Genomic DNA, 14,383 nt, shown 5'->3' with positions numbered 1-14,383 from the left:
TTTGCAGCCGCCGCCCACTGCAATGAATCTGAATAACTCCTCCTTTAGGGCGCAAGCAACTCCCCTCCCCCTTGCAGTCTTTCCAATTCACGATACAAAAAGACGGACAGGACAGGTTGCCTGACTTTCCGTCACTGCCACCCTTTGCCATCCTTACCCGTAGAAAGCCCTTTCATCATCCCCAAACCCTAATCTTTTCCCTTTCCTTCCCAGCCCCCAAACCCTGCCCTCTGTACCTTTCTCACCACCCGCTTCCCTTCTCCTGTCATCCCCCTACCACCCGGGAAAAAAAGAGATTGCCCCCTCCTTCCACTAGCCCACCCTCCCACCCAAAGAACAACTTCTTCTGCGCAGCTTGTTTTCTAGGCAGCAGCGCTATTGTGATGTCATCGGGGGGCATTGTGACAAGCCGCCAGTGTTCCGTCTCTTCATGTTGTGCACTGTTCAAACCGAAAATACATCAACAGGCAGGCTACAGAAAAGCTTACTAACAAATGTTAGAGAGGGGCTTTCTCAGAGGGCTTTTTACAGTTTGTCTATTCCCAATTAGCCGGTTTAGTATACTTAATGAAAGTACTAATTCTTTCATAGGCCGCCCATTCTTAGTATTTGACGTTCAGGTAACAACAGGTAACTTTATTTGGAGTGGAAGCAGAGAGATAACACCAGATGCCAATTGTAGATCCTCTCACACCTGTGGTCACTGCAGCATCTGACTCCACTTTGTCCAAAAGGGATCTATTCCATTCAATTACACATGATCTAGATTAGACTGACAACAAGATACTGCACGGGACATAGCAGAGTTGGTGAAGTTGAGTGGTGATGAGTTTGCTATTTGGATGAATAAAGCAAGTAAAAAGTGTGTTAGATAAAAATTCATTTCAATTCGCTAATCGGGCTAATATGAATCAGGTGAATCGAGTTCTGCTTTTGGAAACTGGGTTAAGAAGGGGTGCACCGTTCCTGGAGGTACTGCAATACCAGGTCAATGCGTGGAGTGGACAGAGCAAGCTCTTTTTCCATCTCCCTGTTCTAAAAATCCATTTAATATATGGTCCCCAGATAGGGGACGTATCAGATATTAAACTGATAAGAACAGATACTACACTTGATCTTAGCCAAAAGGCCGAGAAGCGATAACCAGAATTGGTTTGGGCCTCGAGTGGCACCCTGGCCTATGCCGGACACATCTTAGGGAGAGAGAGCGAGAGGGAGACAAACCCACGCCTACACAAGACATTTTGTCACCCAAGCCAACCCTTGAAAAGGCTGCTTTGCAGAGCAAAAACAAGAAGAATGGTGCGTTTTGCAGCCGCCGCCCACTGCAATGAATCTGAATAACTCCTCCTTTAGGGCGCAAGCAACTCCCCTCCCCCTTGCAGTCTTTCCAATTCACGATACAAAAAGACGGACAGGACAGGTTGCCTGACTTTCCGTCACTGCCACCCTTTGCCATCCTTACCCGTAGAAAGCCCTTTCATCATCCCCAAACCCTAATCTTTTCCCTTTCCTTCCCAGCCCCCAAACCCTGCCCTCTGTACCTTTCTCACCACCCGCTTCCCTTCTCCTGTCATCCCCCTACCACCCGGGAAAAAAAGAGATTGCCCCCTCCTTCCACTAGCCCACCCTCCCACCCAAAGAACAACTTCTTCTGCGCAGCTTGTTTTCTAGGCAGCAGCGCTATTGTGATGTCATCGGGGGGCATTGTGACAAGCCGCCAGTGTTCCGTCTCTTCATGTTGTGCACTGTTCAAACCGAAAATACATCAACAGGCAGGCTACAGAAAAGCTTACTAACAAAGGTTAGAGAGGGGCTTTCTCAGAGGGCTTTTTACAGTTTGTCTATTCCCAATTAGCCGGTTTAGTATACTTAATGAAAGTACTAATTCTTTCATAGGCCGCCCATTCTTAGTATTTGACGTTCAGGTAACAACAGGTAACTTTATTTGGAGTGGAAGCAGAGAGATAACACCAGATGCCAATTGTAGATCCTCTCACACCTGTGGTCACTGCAGCATCTGACTCCACTTTGTCCAAAAGGGATCTATTCCATTCAATTACACATGATCTAGATTAGACTGACAACAAGATACTGCACGGGACATAGCAGAGTTGGTGAAGTTGAGTGGTGATGAGTTTGCTATTTGGATGAATAAAGCAAGTAAAAAGTGTGTTAGATAAAAATTCATTTCAATTCGCTAATCGGGCTAATATGAATCAGGTGAATCGAGTTCTGCTTTTGGAAACTGGGTTAAGAAGGGGTGCACCGTTCCTGGAGGTACTGCAATACCAGGTCAATGCGTGGAGTGGACAGAGCAAGCTCTTTTTCCATCTCCCTGTTCTAAAAATCCATTTAATATATGGTCCCCAGATAGGGGACGTATCAGATATTAAACTGATAAGAACAGATACTACACTTGATCTTAGCCAAAAGGCCGAGAAGCGATAACCAGAATTGGTTTGGGCCTCGAGTGGCACCCTGGCCTATGCCGGACACATCTTAGGGAGAGAGAGCGAGAGGGAGACAAACCCACGCCTACACAAGACATTTTGTCACCCAAGCCAACCCTTGAAAAGGCTGCTTTGCAGAGCAAAAACAAGAAGAATGGTGCGTTTTGCAGCCGCCGCCCACTGCAATGAATCTGAATAACTCCTCCTTTAGGGCGCAAGCAACTCCCCTCCCCCTTGCAGTCTTTCCAATTCACGATACAAAAAGACGGACAGGACAGGTTGCCTGACTTTCCGTCACTGCCACCCTTTGCCATCCTTACCCGTAGAAAGCCCTTTCATCATCCCCAAACCCTAATCTTTTCCCTTTCCTTCCCAGCCCCCAAACCCTGCCCTCTGTACCTTTCTCACCACCCGCTTCCCTTCTCCTGTCATCCCCCTACCACCCGGGAAAAAAAGAGATTGCCCCCTCCTTCCACTAGCCCACCCTCCCACCCAAAGAACAACTTCTTCTGCGCAGCTTGTTTTCTAGGCAGCAGCGCTATTGTGATGTCATCGGGGGGCATTGTGACAAGCCGCCAGTGTTCCGTCTCTTCATGTTGTGCACTGTTCAAACCGAAAATACATCAACAGGCAGGCTACAGAAAAGCTTACTAACAAAGGTTAGAGAGGGGCTTTCTCAGAGGGCTTTTTACAGTTTGTCTATTCCCAATTAGCCGGTTTAGTATACTTAATGAAAGTACTAATTCTTTCATAGGCCGCCCATTCTTAGTATTTGACGTTCAGGTAACAACAGGTAACTTTATTTGGAGTGGAAGCAGAGAGATAACACCAGATGCCAATTGTAGATCCTCTCACACCTGTGGTCACTGCAGCATCTGACTCCACTTTGTCCAAAAGGGATCTATTCCATTCAATTACACATGATCTAGATTAGACTGACAACAAGATACTGCACGGGACATAGCAGAGTTGGTGAAGTTGAGTGGTGATGAGTTTGCTATTTGGATGAATAAAGCAAGTAAAAAGTGTGTTAGATAAAAATTCATTTCAATTCGCTAATCGGGCTAATATGAATCAGGTGAATCGAGTTCTGCTTTTGGAAACTGGGTTAAGAAGGGGTGCACCGTTCCTGGAGGTACTGCAATACCAGGTCAATGCGTGGAGTGGACAGAGCAAGCTCTTTTTCCATCTCACTGTTCTAAAAATCCATTTAATATATGGTCCCCAGATAGGGGACGTATCAGATATTAAACTGATAAGAACAGATACTACACTTGATCTTAGCCAAAAGGCCGAGAAGCGATAACCAGAATTGGTTTGGGCCTCGAGTGGCACCCTGGCCTATGCCGGACACATCTTAGGGAGAGAGAGCGAGAGGGAGACAAACCCACGCCTACACAAGACATTTTGTCACCCAAGCCAACCCTTGAAAAGGCTGCTTTGCAGAGCAAAAACAAGAAGAATGGTGCGTTTTGCAGCCGCCGCCCACTGCAATGAATCTGAATAACTCCTCCTTTAGGGCGCAAGCAACTCCCCTCCCCCTTGCAGTCTTTCCAATTCACGATACAAAAAGACGGACAGGACAGGTTGCCTGACTTTCCGTCACTGCCACCCTTTGCCATCCTTACCCGTAGAAAGCCCTTTCATCATCCCCAAACCCTAATCTTTTCCCTTTCCTTCCCAGCCCCCAAACCCTGCCCTCTGTACCTTTCTCACCACCCGCTTCCCTTCTCCTGTCATCCCCCTACCACCCGGGAAAAAAAGAGATTGCCCCCTCCTTCCACTAGCCCACCCTCCCACCCAAAGAACAACTTCTTCTGCGCAGCTTGTTTTCTAGGCAGCAGCGCTATTGTGATGTCATCGGGGGGCATTGTGACAAGCCGCCAGTGTTCCGTCTCTTCATGTTGTGCACTGTTCAAACCGAAAATACATCAACAGGCAGGCTACAGAAAAGCTTACTAACAAAGGTTAGAGAGGGGCTTTCTCAGAGGGCTTTTTACAGTTTGTCTATTCCCAATTAGCCGGTTTAGTATACTTAATGAAAGTACTAATTCTTTCATAGGCCGCCCATTCTTAGTATTTGACGTTCAGGTAACAACAGGTAACTTTATTTGGAGTGGAAGCAGAGAGATAACACCAGATGCCAATTGTAGATCCTCTCACACCTGTGGTCACTGCAGCATCTGACTCCACTTTGTCCAAAAGGGATCTATTCCATTCAATTACACATGATCTAGATTAGACTGACAACAAGATACTGCACGGGACATAGCAGAGTTGGTGAAGTTGAGTGGTGATGAGTTTGCTATTTGGATGAATAAAGCAAGTAAAAAGTGTGTTAGATAAAAATTCATTTCAATTCGCTAATCGGGCTAATATGAATCAGGTGAATCGAGTTCTGCTTTTGGAAACTGGGTTAAGAAGGGGTGCACCGTTCCTGGAGGTACTGCAATACCAGGTCAATGCGTGGAGTGGACAGAGCAAGCTCTTTTTCCATCTCCCTGTTCTAAAAATCCATTTAATATATGGTCCCCAGATAGGGGACGTATCAGATATTAAACTGATAAGAACAGATACTACACTTGATCTTAGCCAAAAGGCCGAGAAGCGATAACCAGAATTGGTTTGGGCCTCGAGTGGCACCCTGGCCTATGCCGGACACATCTTAGGGAGAGAGAGCGAGAGGGAGACAAACCCACGCCTACACAAGACATTTTGTCACCCAAGCCAACCCTTGAAAAGGCTGCTTTGCAGAGCAAAAACAAGAAGAATGGTGCGTTTTGCAGCCGCCACCCACTGCAATGAATCTGAATAACTCCTCCTTTAGGGCGCAAGCAACTCCCCTCCCCCTTGCAGTCTTTCCAATTCACGATACAAAAAGACGGACAGGACAGGTTGCCTGACTTTCCGTCACTGCCACCCTTTGCCATCCTTACCCGTAGAAAGCCCTTTCATCATCCCCAAACCCTAATCTTTTCCCTTTCCTTCCCAGCCCCCAAACCCTGCCCTCTGTACCTTTCTCACCACCCGCTTCCCTTCTCCTGTCATCCCCCTACCACCCGGGAAAAAAAGAGATTGCCCCCTCCTTCCACTAGCCCACCCTCCCACCCAAAGAACAACTTCTTCTGCGCAGCTTGTTTTCTAGGCAGCAGCGCTATTGTGATGTCATCGGGGGGCATTGTGACAAGCCGCCAGTGTTCCGTCTCTTCATGTTGTGCACTGTTCAAACCGAAAATACATCAACAGGCAGGCTACAGAAAAGCTTACTAACAAAGGTTAGAGAGGGGCTTTCTCAGAGGGCTTTTTACAGTTTGTCTATTCCCAATTAGCCGGTTTAGTATACTTAATGAAAGTACTAATTCTTTCATAGGCCGCCCATTCTTAGTATTTGACGTTCAGGTAACAACAGGTAACTTTATTTGGAGTGGAAGCAGAGAGATAACACCAGATGCCAATTGTAGATCCTCTCACACCTGTGGTCACTGCAGCATCTGACTCCACTTTGTCCAAAAGGGATCTATTCCATTCAATTACACATGATCTAGATTAGACTGACAACAAGATACTGCACGGGACATAGCAGAGTTGGTGAAGTTGAGTGGTGATGAGTTTGCTATTTGGATGAATAAAGCAAGTAAAAAGTGTGTTAGATAAAAATTCATTTCAATTCGCTAATCGGGCTAATATGAATCAGGTGAATCGAGTTCTGCTTTTGGAAACTGGGTTAAGAAGGGGTGCACCGTTCCTGGAGGTACTGCAATACCAGGTCAATGCGTGGAGTGGACAGAGCAAGCTCTTTTTCCATCTCCCTGTTCTAAAAATCCATTTAATATATGGTCCCCAGATAGGGGACGTATCAGATATTAAACTGATAAGAACAGATACTACACTTGATCTTAGCCAAAAGGCCGAGAAGCGATAACCAGAATTGGTTTGGGCCTCGAGTGGCACCCTGGCCTATGCCGGACACATCTTAGGGAGAGAGAGCGAGAGGGAGACAAACCCACGCCTACACAAGACATTTTGTCACCCAAGCCAACCCTTGAAAAGGCTGCTTTGCAGAGCAAAAACAAGAAGAATGGTGCGTTTTGCAGCCGCCGCCCACTGCAATGAATCTGAATAACTCCTCCTTTAGGGCGCAAGCAACTCCCCTCCCCCTTGCAGTCTTTCCAATTCACGATACAAAAAGACGGACAGGACAGGTTGCCTGACTTTCCGTCACTGCCACCCTTTGCCATCCTTACCCGTAGAAAGCCCTTTCATCATCCCCAAACCCTAATCTTTTCCCTTTCCTTCCCAGCCCCCAAACCCTGCCCTCTGTACCTTTCTCACCACCCGCTTCCCTTCTCCTGTCATCCCCCTACCACCCGGGAAAAAAAGAGATTGCCCCCTCCTTCCACTAGCCCACCCTCCCACCCAAAGAACAACTTCTTCTGCGCAGCTTGTTTTCTAGGCAGCAGCGCTATTGTCATGTCATCGGGGGGCATTGTGACAAGCCGCCAGTGTTCCGTCTCTTCATGTTGTGCACTGTTCAAACCGAAAATACATCAACAGGCAGGCTACAGAAAAGCTTACTAACAAAGGTTAGAGAGGGGCTTTCTCAGAGGGCTTTTTACAGTTTGTCTATTCCCAATTAGCCGGTTTAGTATACTTAATGAAAGTACTAATTCTTTCATAGGCCGCCCATTCTTAGTATTTGACGTTCAGGTAACAACAGGTAACTTTATTTGGAGTGGAAGCAGAGAGATAACACCAGATGCCAATTGTAGATCCTCTCACACCTGTGGTCACTGCAGCATCTGACTCCACTTTGTCCAAAAGGGATCTATTCCATTCAATTACACATGATCTAGATTAGACTGACAACAAGATACTGCACGGGACATAGCAGAGTTGGTGAAGTTGAGTGGTGATGAGTTTGCTATTTGGATGAATAAAGCAAGTAAAAAGTGTGTTAGATAAAAATTCATTTCAATTCGCTAATCGGGCTAATATGAATCAGGTGAATCGAGTTCTGCTTTTGGAAACTGGGTTAAGAAGGGGTGCACCGTTCCTGGAGGTACTGCAATACCAGGTCAATGCGTGGAGTGGACAGAGCAAGCTCTTTTTCCATCTCCCTGTTCTAAAAATCCATTTAATATATGGTCCCCAGATAGGGGACGTATCAGATATTAAACTGATAAGAACAGATACTACACTTGATCTTAGCCAAAAGGCCGAGAAGCGATAACCAGAATTGGTTTGGGCCTCGAGTGGCACCCTGGCCTATGCCGGACACATCTTAGGGAGAGAGAGCGAGAGGGAGACAAACCCACGCCTACACAAGACATTTTGTCACCCAAGCCAACCCTTGAAAAGGCTGCTTTGCAGAGCAAAAACAAGAAGAATGGTGCGTTTTGCAGCCGCCGCCCACTGCAATGAATCTGAATAACTCCTCCTTTAGGGCGCAAGCAACTCCCCTCCCCCTTGCAGTCTTTCCAATTCACGATACAAAAAGACGGACAGGACAGGTTGCCTGACTTTCCGTCACTGCCACCCTTTGCCATCCTTACCCGTAGAAAGCCCTTTCATCATCCCCAAACCCTAATCTTTTCCCTTTCCTTCCCAGCCCCCAAACCCTGCCCTCTGTACCTTTCTCACCACCCGCTTCCCTTCTCCTGTCATCCCCCTACCACCCGGGAAAAAAAGAGATTGCCCCCTCCTTCCACTAGCCCACCCTCCCACCCAAAGAACAACTTCTTCTGCGCAGCTTGTTTTCTAGGCAGCAGCGCTATTGTGATGTCATCGGGGGGCATTGTGACAAGCCGCCAGTGTTCCGTCTCTTCATGTTGTGCACTGTTCAAACCAAAAATACATCAACAGGCAGGCTACAGAAAAGCTTACTAACAAAGGTTAGAGAGGGGCTTTCTCAGAGGGCTTTTTACAGTTTGTCTATTCCCAATTAGCCGGTTTAGTATACTTAATGAAAGTACTAATTCTTTCATAGACCGCCCATTCTTAGTATTTGACGTTCAGGTAACAACAGGTAACTTTATTTGGAGTGGAAGCAGAGAGATAACACCAGATGCCAATTGTAGATCCTCTCACACCTGTGGTCACTGCAGCATCTGACTCCACTTTGTCCAAAAGGGATCTATTCCATTCAATTACACATGATCTAGATTAGACTGACAACAAGATACTGCACGGGACATAGCAGAGTTGGTGAAGTTGAGTGGTGATGAGTTTGCTATTTGGATGAATAAAGCAAGTAAAAAGTGTGTTAGATAAAAATTCATTTCAATTCGCTAATCGGGCTAATATGAATCAGGTGAATCGAGTTCTGCTTTTGGAAACTGGGTTAAGAAGGGGTGCACCGTTCCTGGAGGTACTGCAATACCAGGTCAATGCGTGGAGTGGACAGAGCAAGCTCTTTTTCCATCTCCCTGTTCTAAAAATCCATTTAATATATGGTCCCCAGATAGGGGACGTATCAGATATTAAACTGATAAGAACAGATACTACACTTGATCTTAGCCAAAAGGCCGAGAAGCGATAACCAGAATTGGTTTGGGCCTCGAGTGGCACCCTGGCCTATGCCGGACACATCTTAGGGAGAGAGAGCGAGAGGGAGACAAACCCACGCCTACACAAGACATTTTGTCACCCAAGCCAACCCTTGAAAAGGCTGCTTTGCAGAGCAAAAACAAGAAGAATGGTGCGTTTTGCAGCCGCCGCCCACTGCAATGAATCTGAATAACTCCTCCTTTAGGGCGCAAGCAACTCCCCTCCCCCTTGCAGTCTTTCCAATTCACGATACAAAAAGACGGACAGGACAGGTTGCCTGACTTTCCGTCACTGCCACCCTTTGCCATCCTTACCCGTAGAAAGCCCTTTCATCATCCCCAAACCCTAATCTTTTCCCTTTCCTTCCCAGCCCCCAAACCCTGCCCTCTGTACCTTTCTCACCACCCGCTTCCCTTCTCCTGTCATCCCCCTACCACCCGGGAAAAAAAGAGATTGCCCCCTCCTTCCACTAGCCCACCCTCCCACCCAAAGAACAACTTCTTCTGCGCAGCTTGTTTTCTAGGCAGCAGCGCTATTGTGATGTCATCGGGGGGCATTGTGACAAGCCGCCAGTGTTCCGTCTCTTCATGTTGTGCACTGTTCAAACCGAAAATACATCAACAGGCAGGCTACAGAAAAGCTTACTAACAAAGGTTAGAGAGGGGCTTTCTCAGAGGGCTTTTTACAGTTTGTCTATTCCCAATTAGCCGGTTTAGTATACTTAATGAAAGTACTAATTCTTTCATAGGCCGCCCATTCTTAGTATTTGACGTTCAGGTAACAACAGGTAACTTTATTTGGAGTGGAAGCAGAGAGATAACACCAGATGCCAATTGTAGATCCTCTCACACCTGTGGTCACTGCAGCATCTGACTCCACTTTGTCCAAAAGGGATCTATTCCATTCAATTACACATGATCTAGATTAGACTGACAACAAGATACTGCACGGGACATAGCAGAGTTGGTGAAGTTGAGTGGTGATGAGTTTGCTATTTGGATGAATAAAGCAAGTAAAAAGTGTGTTAGATAAAAATTCATTTCAATTCGCTAATCGGGCTAATATGAATCAGGTGAATCGAGTTCTGCTTTTGGAAACTGGGTTAAGAAGGGGTGCACCGTTCCTGGAGGTACTGCAATACCAGGTCAATGCGTGGAGTGGACAGAGCAAGCTCTTTTTCCATCTCCCTGTTCTAAAAATCCATTTAATATATGGTCCCCAGATAGGGGACGTATCAGATATTAAACTGATAAGAACAGATACTACACTTGATCTTAGCCAAAAGGCCGAGAAGCGATAACCAGAATTGGTTTGGGCCTCGAGTGGCACCCTGGCCTATGCCGGACACATCTTAGGGAGAGAGAGCGAGAGGGAGACAAACCCACGCCTACACAAGACATTTTGTCACCCAAGCCAACCCTTGAAAAGGCTGCTTTGCAGAGCAAAAACAAGAAGAATGGTGCGTTTTGCAGCCGCCGCCCACTGCAATGAATCTGAATAACTCCTCCTTTAGGGCGCAAGCAACTCCCCTCCCCCTTGCAGTCTTTCCAATTCACGATACAAAAAGACGGACAGGACAGGTTGCCTGACTTTCCGTCACTGCCACCCTTTGCCATCCTTACCCGTAGAAAGCCCTTTCATCATCCCCAAACCCTAATCTTTTCCCTTTCCTTCCCAGCCCCCAAACCCTGCCCTCTGTACCTTTCTCACCACCCGCTTCCCTTCTCCTGTCATCCCCCTACCACCCGGGAAAAAAAGAGATTGCCCCCTCCTTCCACTAGCCCACCCTCCCACCCAAAGAACAACTTCTTCTGCGCAGCTTGTTTTCTAGGCAGCAGCGCTATTGTGATGTCATCGGGGGGCATTGTGACAAGCCGCCAGTGTTCCGTCTCTTCATGTTGTGCACTGTTCAAACCGAAAATACATCAACAGGCAGGCTACAGAAAAGCTTACTAACAAAGGTTAGAGAGGGGCTTTCTCAGAGGGCTTTTTACAGTTTGTCTATTCCCAATTAGCCGGTTTAGTATACTTAATGAAAGTACTAATTCTTTCATAGGCCGCCCATTCTTAGTATTTGACGTTCAGGTAACAACAGGTAACTTTATTTGGAGTGGAAGCAGAGAGATAACACCAGATGCCAATTGTAGATCCTCTCACACCTGTGGTCACTGCAGCATCTGACTCCACTTTGTCCAAAAGGGATCTATTCCATTCAATTACACATGATCTAGATTAGACTGACAACAAGATACTGCACGGGACATAGCAGAGTTGGTGAAGTTGAGTGGTGATGAGTTTGCTATTTGGATGAATAAAGCAAGTAAAAAGTGTGTTAGATAAAAATTCATTTCAATTCGCTAATCGGGCTAATATGAATCAGGTGAATCGAGTTCTGCTTTTGGAAACTGGGTTAAGAAGGGGTGCACCGTTCCTGGAGGTACTGCAATACCAGGTCAATGCGTGGAGTGGACAGAGCAAGCTCTTTTTCCATCTCCCTGTTCTAAAAATCCATTTAATATATGGTCCCCAGATAGGGGACGTATCAGATATTAAACTGATAAGAACAGATACTACACTTGATCTTAGCCAAAAGGCCGAGAAGCGATAACCAGAATTGGTTTGGGCCTCGAGTGGCACCCTGGCCTATGCCGGACACATCTTAGGGAGAGAGAGCGAGAGGGAGACAAACCCACGCCTACACAAGACATTTTGTCACCCAAGCCAACCCTTGAAAAGGCTGCTTTGCAGAGCAAAAACAAGAAGAATGGTGCGTTTTGCAGCCGCCGCCCACTGCAATGAATCTGAATAACTCCTCCTTTAGGGCGCAAGCAACTCCCCTCCCCCTTGCAGTCTTTCCAATTCACGATACAAAAAGACGGACAGGACAGGTTGCCTGACTTTCCGTCACTGCCACCCTTTGCCATCCTTACCCGTAGAAAGCCCTTTCATCATCCCCAAACCCTAATCTTTTCCCTTTCCTTCCCAGCCCCCAAACCCTGCCCTCTGTACCTTTCTCACCACCCGCTTCCCTTCTCCTGTCATCCCCCTACCACCCGGGAAAAAAAGAGATTGCCCCCTCCTTCCACTAGCCCACCCTCCCACCCAAAGAACAACTTCTTCTGCGCAGCTTGTTTTCTAGGCAGCAGCGCTATTGTGATGTCATCGGGGGGCATTGTGACAAGCCGCCAGTGTTCCGTCTCTTCATGTTGTGCACTGTTCAAACCGAAAATACATCAACAGGCAGGCTACAGAAAAGCTTACTAACAAAGGTTAGAGAGGGGCTTTCTCAGAGGGCTTTTTACAGTTTGTCTATTCCCAATTAGCCGGTTTAGTATACTTAATGAAAGTACTAATTCTTTCATAGGCCGCCCATTCTTAGTATTTGACGTTCAGGTAACAACAGGTAACTTTATTTGGAGTGGAAGCAGAGAGATAACACCAGATGCCAATTGTAGATCCTCTCACACCTGTGGTCACTGCAGCATCTGACTCCACTTTGTCCAAAAGGGATCTATTCCATTCAATTACACATGATCTAGATTAGACTGACAACAAGATACTGCACGGGACATAGCAGAGTTGGTGAAGTTGAGTGGTGATGAGTTTGCTATTTGGATGAATAAAGCAAGTAAAAAGTGTGTTAGATAAAAATTCATTTCAATTCGCTAATCGGGCTAATATGAATCAGGTGAATCGAGTTCTGCTTTTGGAAACTGGGTTAAGAAGGGGTGCACCGTTCCTGGAGGTACTGCAATACCAGGTCAATGCGTGGAGTGGACAGAGCAAGCTCTTTTTCCATCTCCCTGTTCTAAAAATCCATTTAATATATGGTCCCCAGATAGGGGACGTATCAGATATTAAACTGATAAGAACAGATTTTTTGATTTAATGAAGCTTTCCAAAGCACCACAAAAAATGCATGACCGAAGTCACACCAAAAACAGTGCAAAGGCTAGGATTCGTGTGGACCCCACCGTGAGGAGAGGGTCCCCAAAAATCAACCCCGTCCCTCCGAGCCAGAAGGCCACAGCAAGGGTCAGGGATCTTCGGTGCTCCCCCAAGCCGAAGCCTGGTTGAGCCTTGTCCTTGCTCCCAGCGTCCACCCAGGCATCTTACCCAAGTGGAGTAGAGAGCTACTAGTTGTTGGTTTCGCAGCCGAAACTGCCCGGACCGTCAACCGGTGTTGGTTTCTCAGCCCAAGGCTAACCGGACCTCCAACCGGGTGTTGGTTTCTCAGCCGAAGCTGACCCAGACCTCCAACCGGGTGTTGGTTTCTCAGCCGAAGCTGACCCGGACCTCCAACCGGGTGTTAGTTTCTCAGCCCAAAGCTGACCAGACCTCCGACCGGGATTATAAAAATTTCCCTTCCTAGCCAGAAGGCCGGGATAGGGTAATATGCTCAAAAAGTATGAAAAGGCAAGGTACGGTGTGCTACAGAGCCCAAGGCTTGCCGGGGTCCCAAGCCAGCAAGCTCAGACTCACTCCAGGGTCGTCAGTCCTGGGGCACGTTGTACCATAGCCCCCCATCCTTACTCAGTCTAATAGCCTCGATCCTGGTAGGGCCATGTTTTCCACTAGATGAATATACTATCCACCCAGAGTACTAGCAAGCGCAACCTTCCAGTGTGCATTGTATCATTGTACTAAGGTGGCCTGGAGCTTAAACCACCTCTTCGAACAACACTACACTTGATCTTAGCCAAAAGGCCGAGAAGCGATAACCAGAATTGGTTTGGGCCTCGAGTGGCACCCTGGCCTATGCCGGACACATCTTAGGGAGAGAGAGCGAGAGGGAGACAAACCCACGCCTACACAAGACATTTTGTCACCCAAGCCAACCCTTGAAAAGGCTGCTTTGCAGAGCAAAAACAAGAAGAATGGTGCGTTTTGCAGCCGCCGCCCACTGCAATGAATCTGAATAACTCCTCCTTTAGGGCGCAAGCAACTCCCCTCCCCCTTGCAGTCTTTCCAATTCACGATACAAAAAGACGGACAGGACAGGTTGCCTGACTTTCCGTCACTGCCACCCTTTGCCATCCTTACCCGTAGAAAGCCCTTTCATCATCCCCAAACCCTAATCTTTTCCCTTTCCTTCCCAGCCCCCAAACCCTGCCCTCTGTACCTTTCTCACCACCCGCTTCCCTTCTCCTGTCATCCCCCTACCACCCGGGAAAAAAAGAGATTGCCCCCTCCTTCCACTAGCCCACCCTCCCACCCAAAGAACAACTTCTTCTGCGCAGCTTGTTTTCTAGGCAGCAGCGCTATTGTGATGTCATCGGGGGGCATTGTGACAAGCCGCCAGTGTTCCGTCTCTTCATGTTGTGCACTGTTCAAACCGAAAATACATCAACAGGCAGGCTACAGAAAAGCTTACTAACAAAGGT

The 14,383-nt window shown here is 47.3% G+C and overlaps 10 non-coding genes across 10 annotated transcripts; all 10 read right to left on the bottom strand.

Moving 5' to 3' along the window:
- Window positions 1–950: 950 nt before the first annotated feature.
- LOC142262068 (U2 spliceosomal RNA) lies at window positions 951–1,141 on the bottom strand. The gene has a single exon (XR_012729526.1). It is a non-coding gene; the product is annotated as a U2 spliceosomal RNA (small nuclear RNA).
- Window positions 1,142–2,258: 1,117 nt separating this feature from the next.
- Window positions 2,259–2,449, bottom strand: LOC142262067 (U2 spliceosomal RNA). Its single transcript, XR_012729525.1, has one exon. It is a non-coding gene; the product is annotated as a U2 spliceosomal RNA (small nuclear RNA).
- A 1,117-nt stretch (window positions 2,450–3,566) lies between these two features.
- LOC142262282 (U2 spliceosomal RNA) lies at window positions 3,567–3,757 on the bottom strand. Its single transcript, XR_012729719.1, has one exon. It is a non-coding gene; the product is annotated as a U2 spliceosomal RNA (small nuclear RNA).
- A 1,117-nt stretch (window positions 3,758–4,874) lies between these two features.
- LOC142262066 (U2 spliceosomal RNA) lies at window positions 4,875–5,065 on the bottom strand. Its single transcript, XR_012729524.1, has one exon. It is a non-coding gene; the product is annotated as a U2 spliceosomal RNA (small nuclear RNA).
- A 1,117-nt stretch (window positions 5,066–6,182) lies between these two features.
- On the bottom strand, window positions 6,183–6,373 carry LOC142262065 (U2 spliceosomal RNA). The gene has a single exon (XR_012729523.1). It is a non-coding gene; the product is annotated as a U2 spliceosomal RNA (small nuclear RNA).
- A 1,117-nt stretch (window positions 6,374–7,490) lies between these two features.
- Window positions 7,491–7,681, bottom strand: LOC142262063 (U2 spliceosomal RNA). The gene has a single exon (XR_012729521.1). It is a non-coding gene; the product is annotated as a U2 spliceosomal RNA (small nuclear RNA).
- A 1,117-nt stretch (window positions 7,682–8,798) lies between these two features.
- Window positions 8,799–8,989, bottom strand: LOC142262062 (U2 spliceosomal RNA). Its single transcript, XR_012729520.1, has one exon. It is a non-coding gene; the product is annotated as a U2 spliceosomal RNA (small nuclear RNA).
- Window positions 8,990–10,106: 1,117 nt separating this feature from the next.
- LOC142262061 (U2 spliceosomal RNA) lies at window positions 10,107–10,297 on the bottom strand. Its single transcript, XR_012729519.1, has one exon. It is a non-coding gene; the product is annotated as a U2 spliceosomal RNA (small nuclear RNA).
- Window positions 10,298–11,414: 1,117 nt separating this feature from the next.
- On the bottom strand, window positions 11,415–11,605 carry LOC142262059 (U2 spliceosomal RNA). The gene has a single exon (XR_012729518.1). It is a non-coding gene; the product is annotated as a U2 spliceosomal RNA (small nuclear RNA).
- Window positions 11,606–12,722: 1,117 nt separating this feature from the next.
- LOC142262305 (U2 spliceosomal RNA) lies at window positions 12,723–12,916 on the bottom strand. Its single transcript, XR_012729738.1, has one exon. It is a non-coding gene; the product is annotated as a U2 spliceosomal RNA (small nuclear RNA).
- Between the last annotated feature and the right edge of the window lie 1,467 nt (window positions 12,917–14,383).

This window comes from Anomaloglossus baeobatrachus, unplaced genomic scaffold, assembly GCF_048569485.1.
Source record: "Anomaloglossus baeobatrachus isolate aAnoBae1 unplaced genomic scaffold, aAnoBae1.hap1 Scaffold_243, whole genome shotgun sequence".
In the NCBI taxonomy this organism is placed as follows: Eukaryota; Metazoa; Chordata; class Amphibia; order Anura; family Aromobatidae; genus Anomaloglossus; species Anomaloglossus baeobatrachus.
This window is presented reverse-complemented; position numbering and strand designations above follow the sequence as displayed.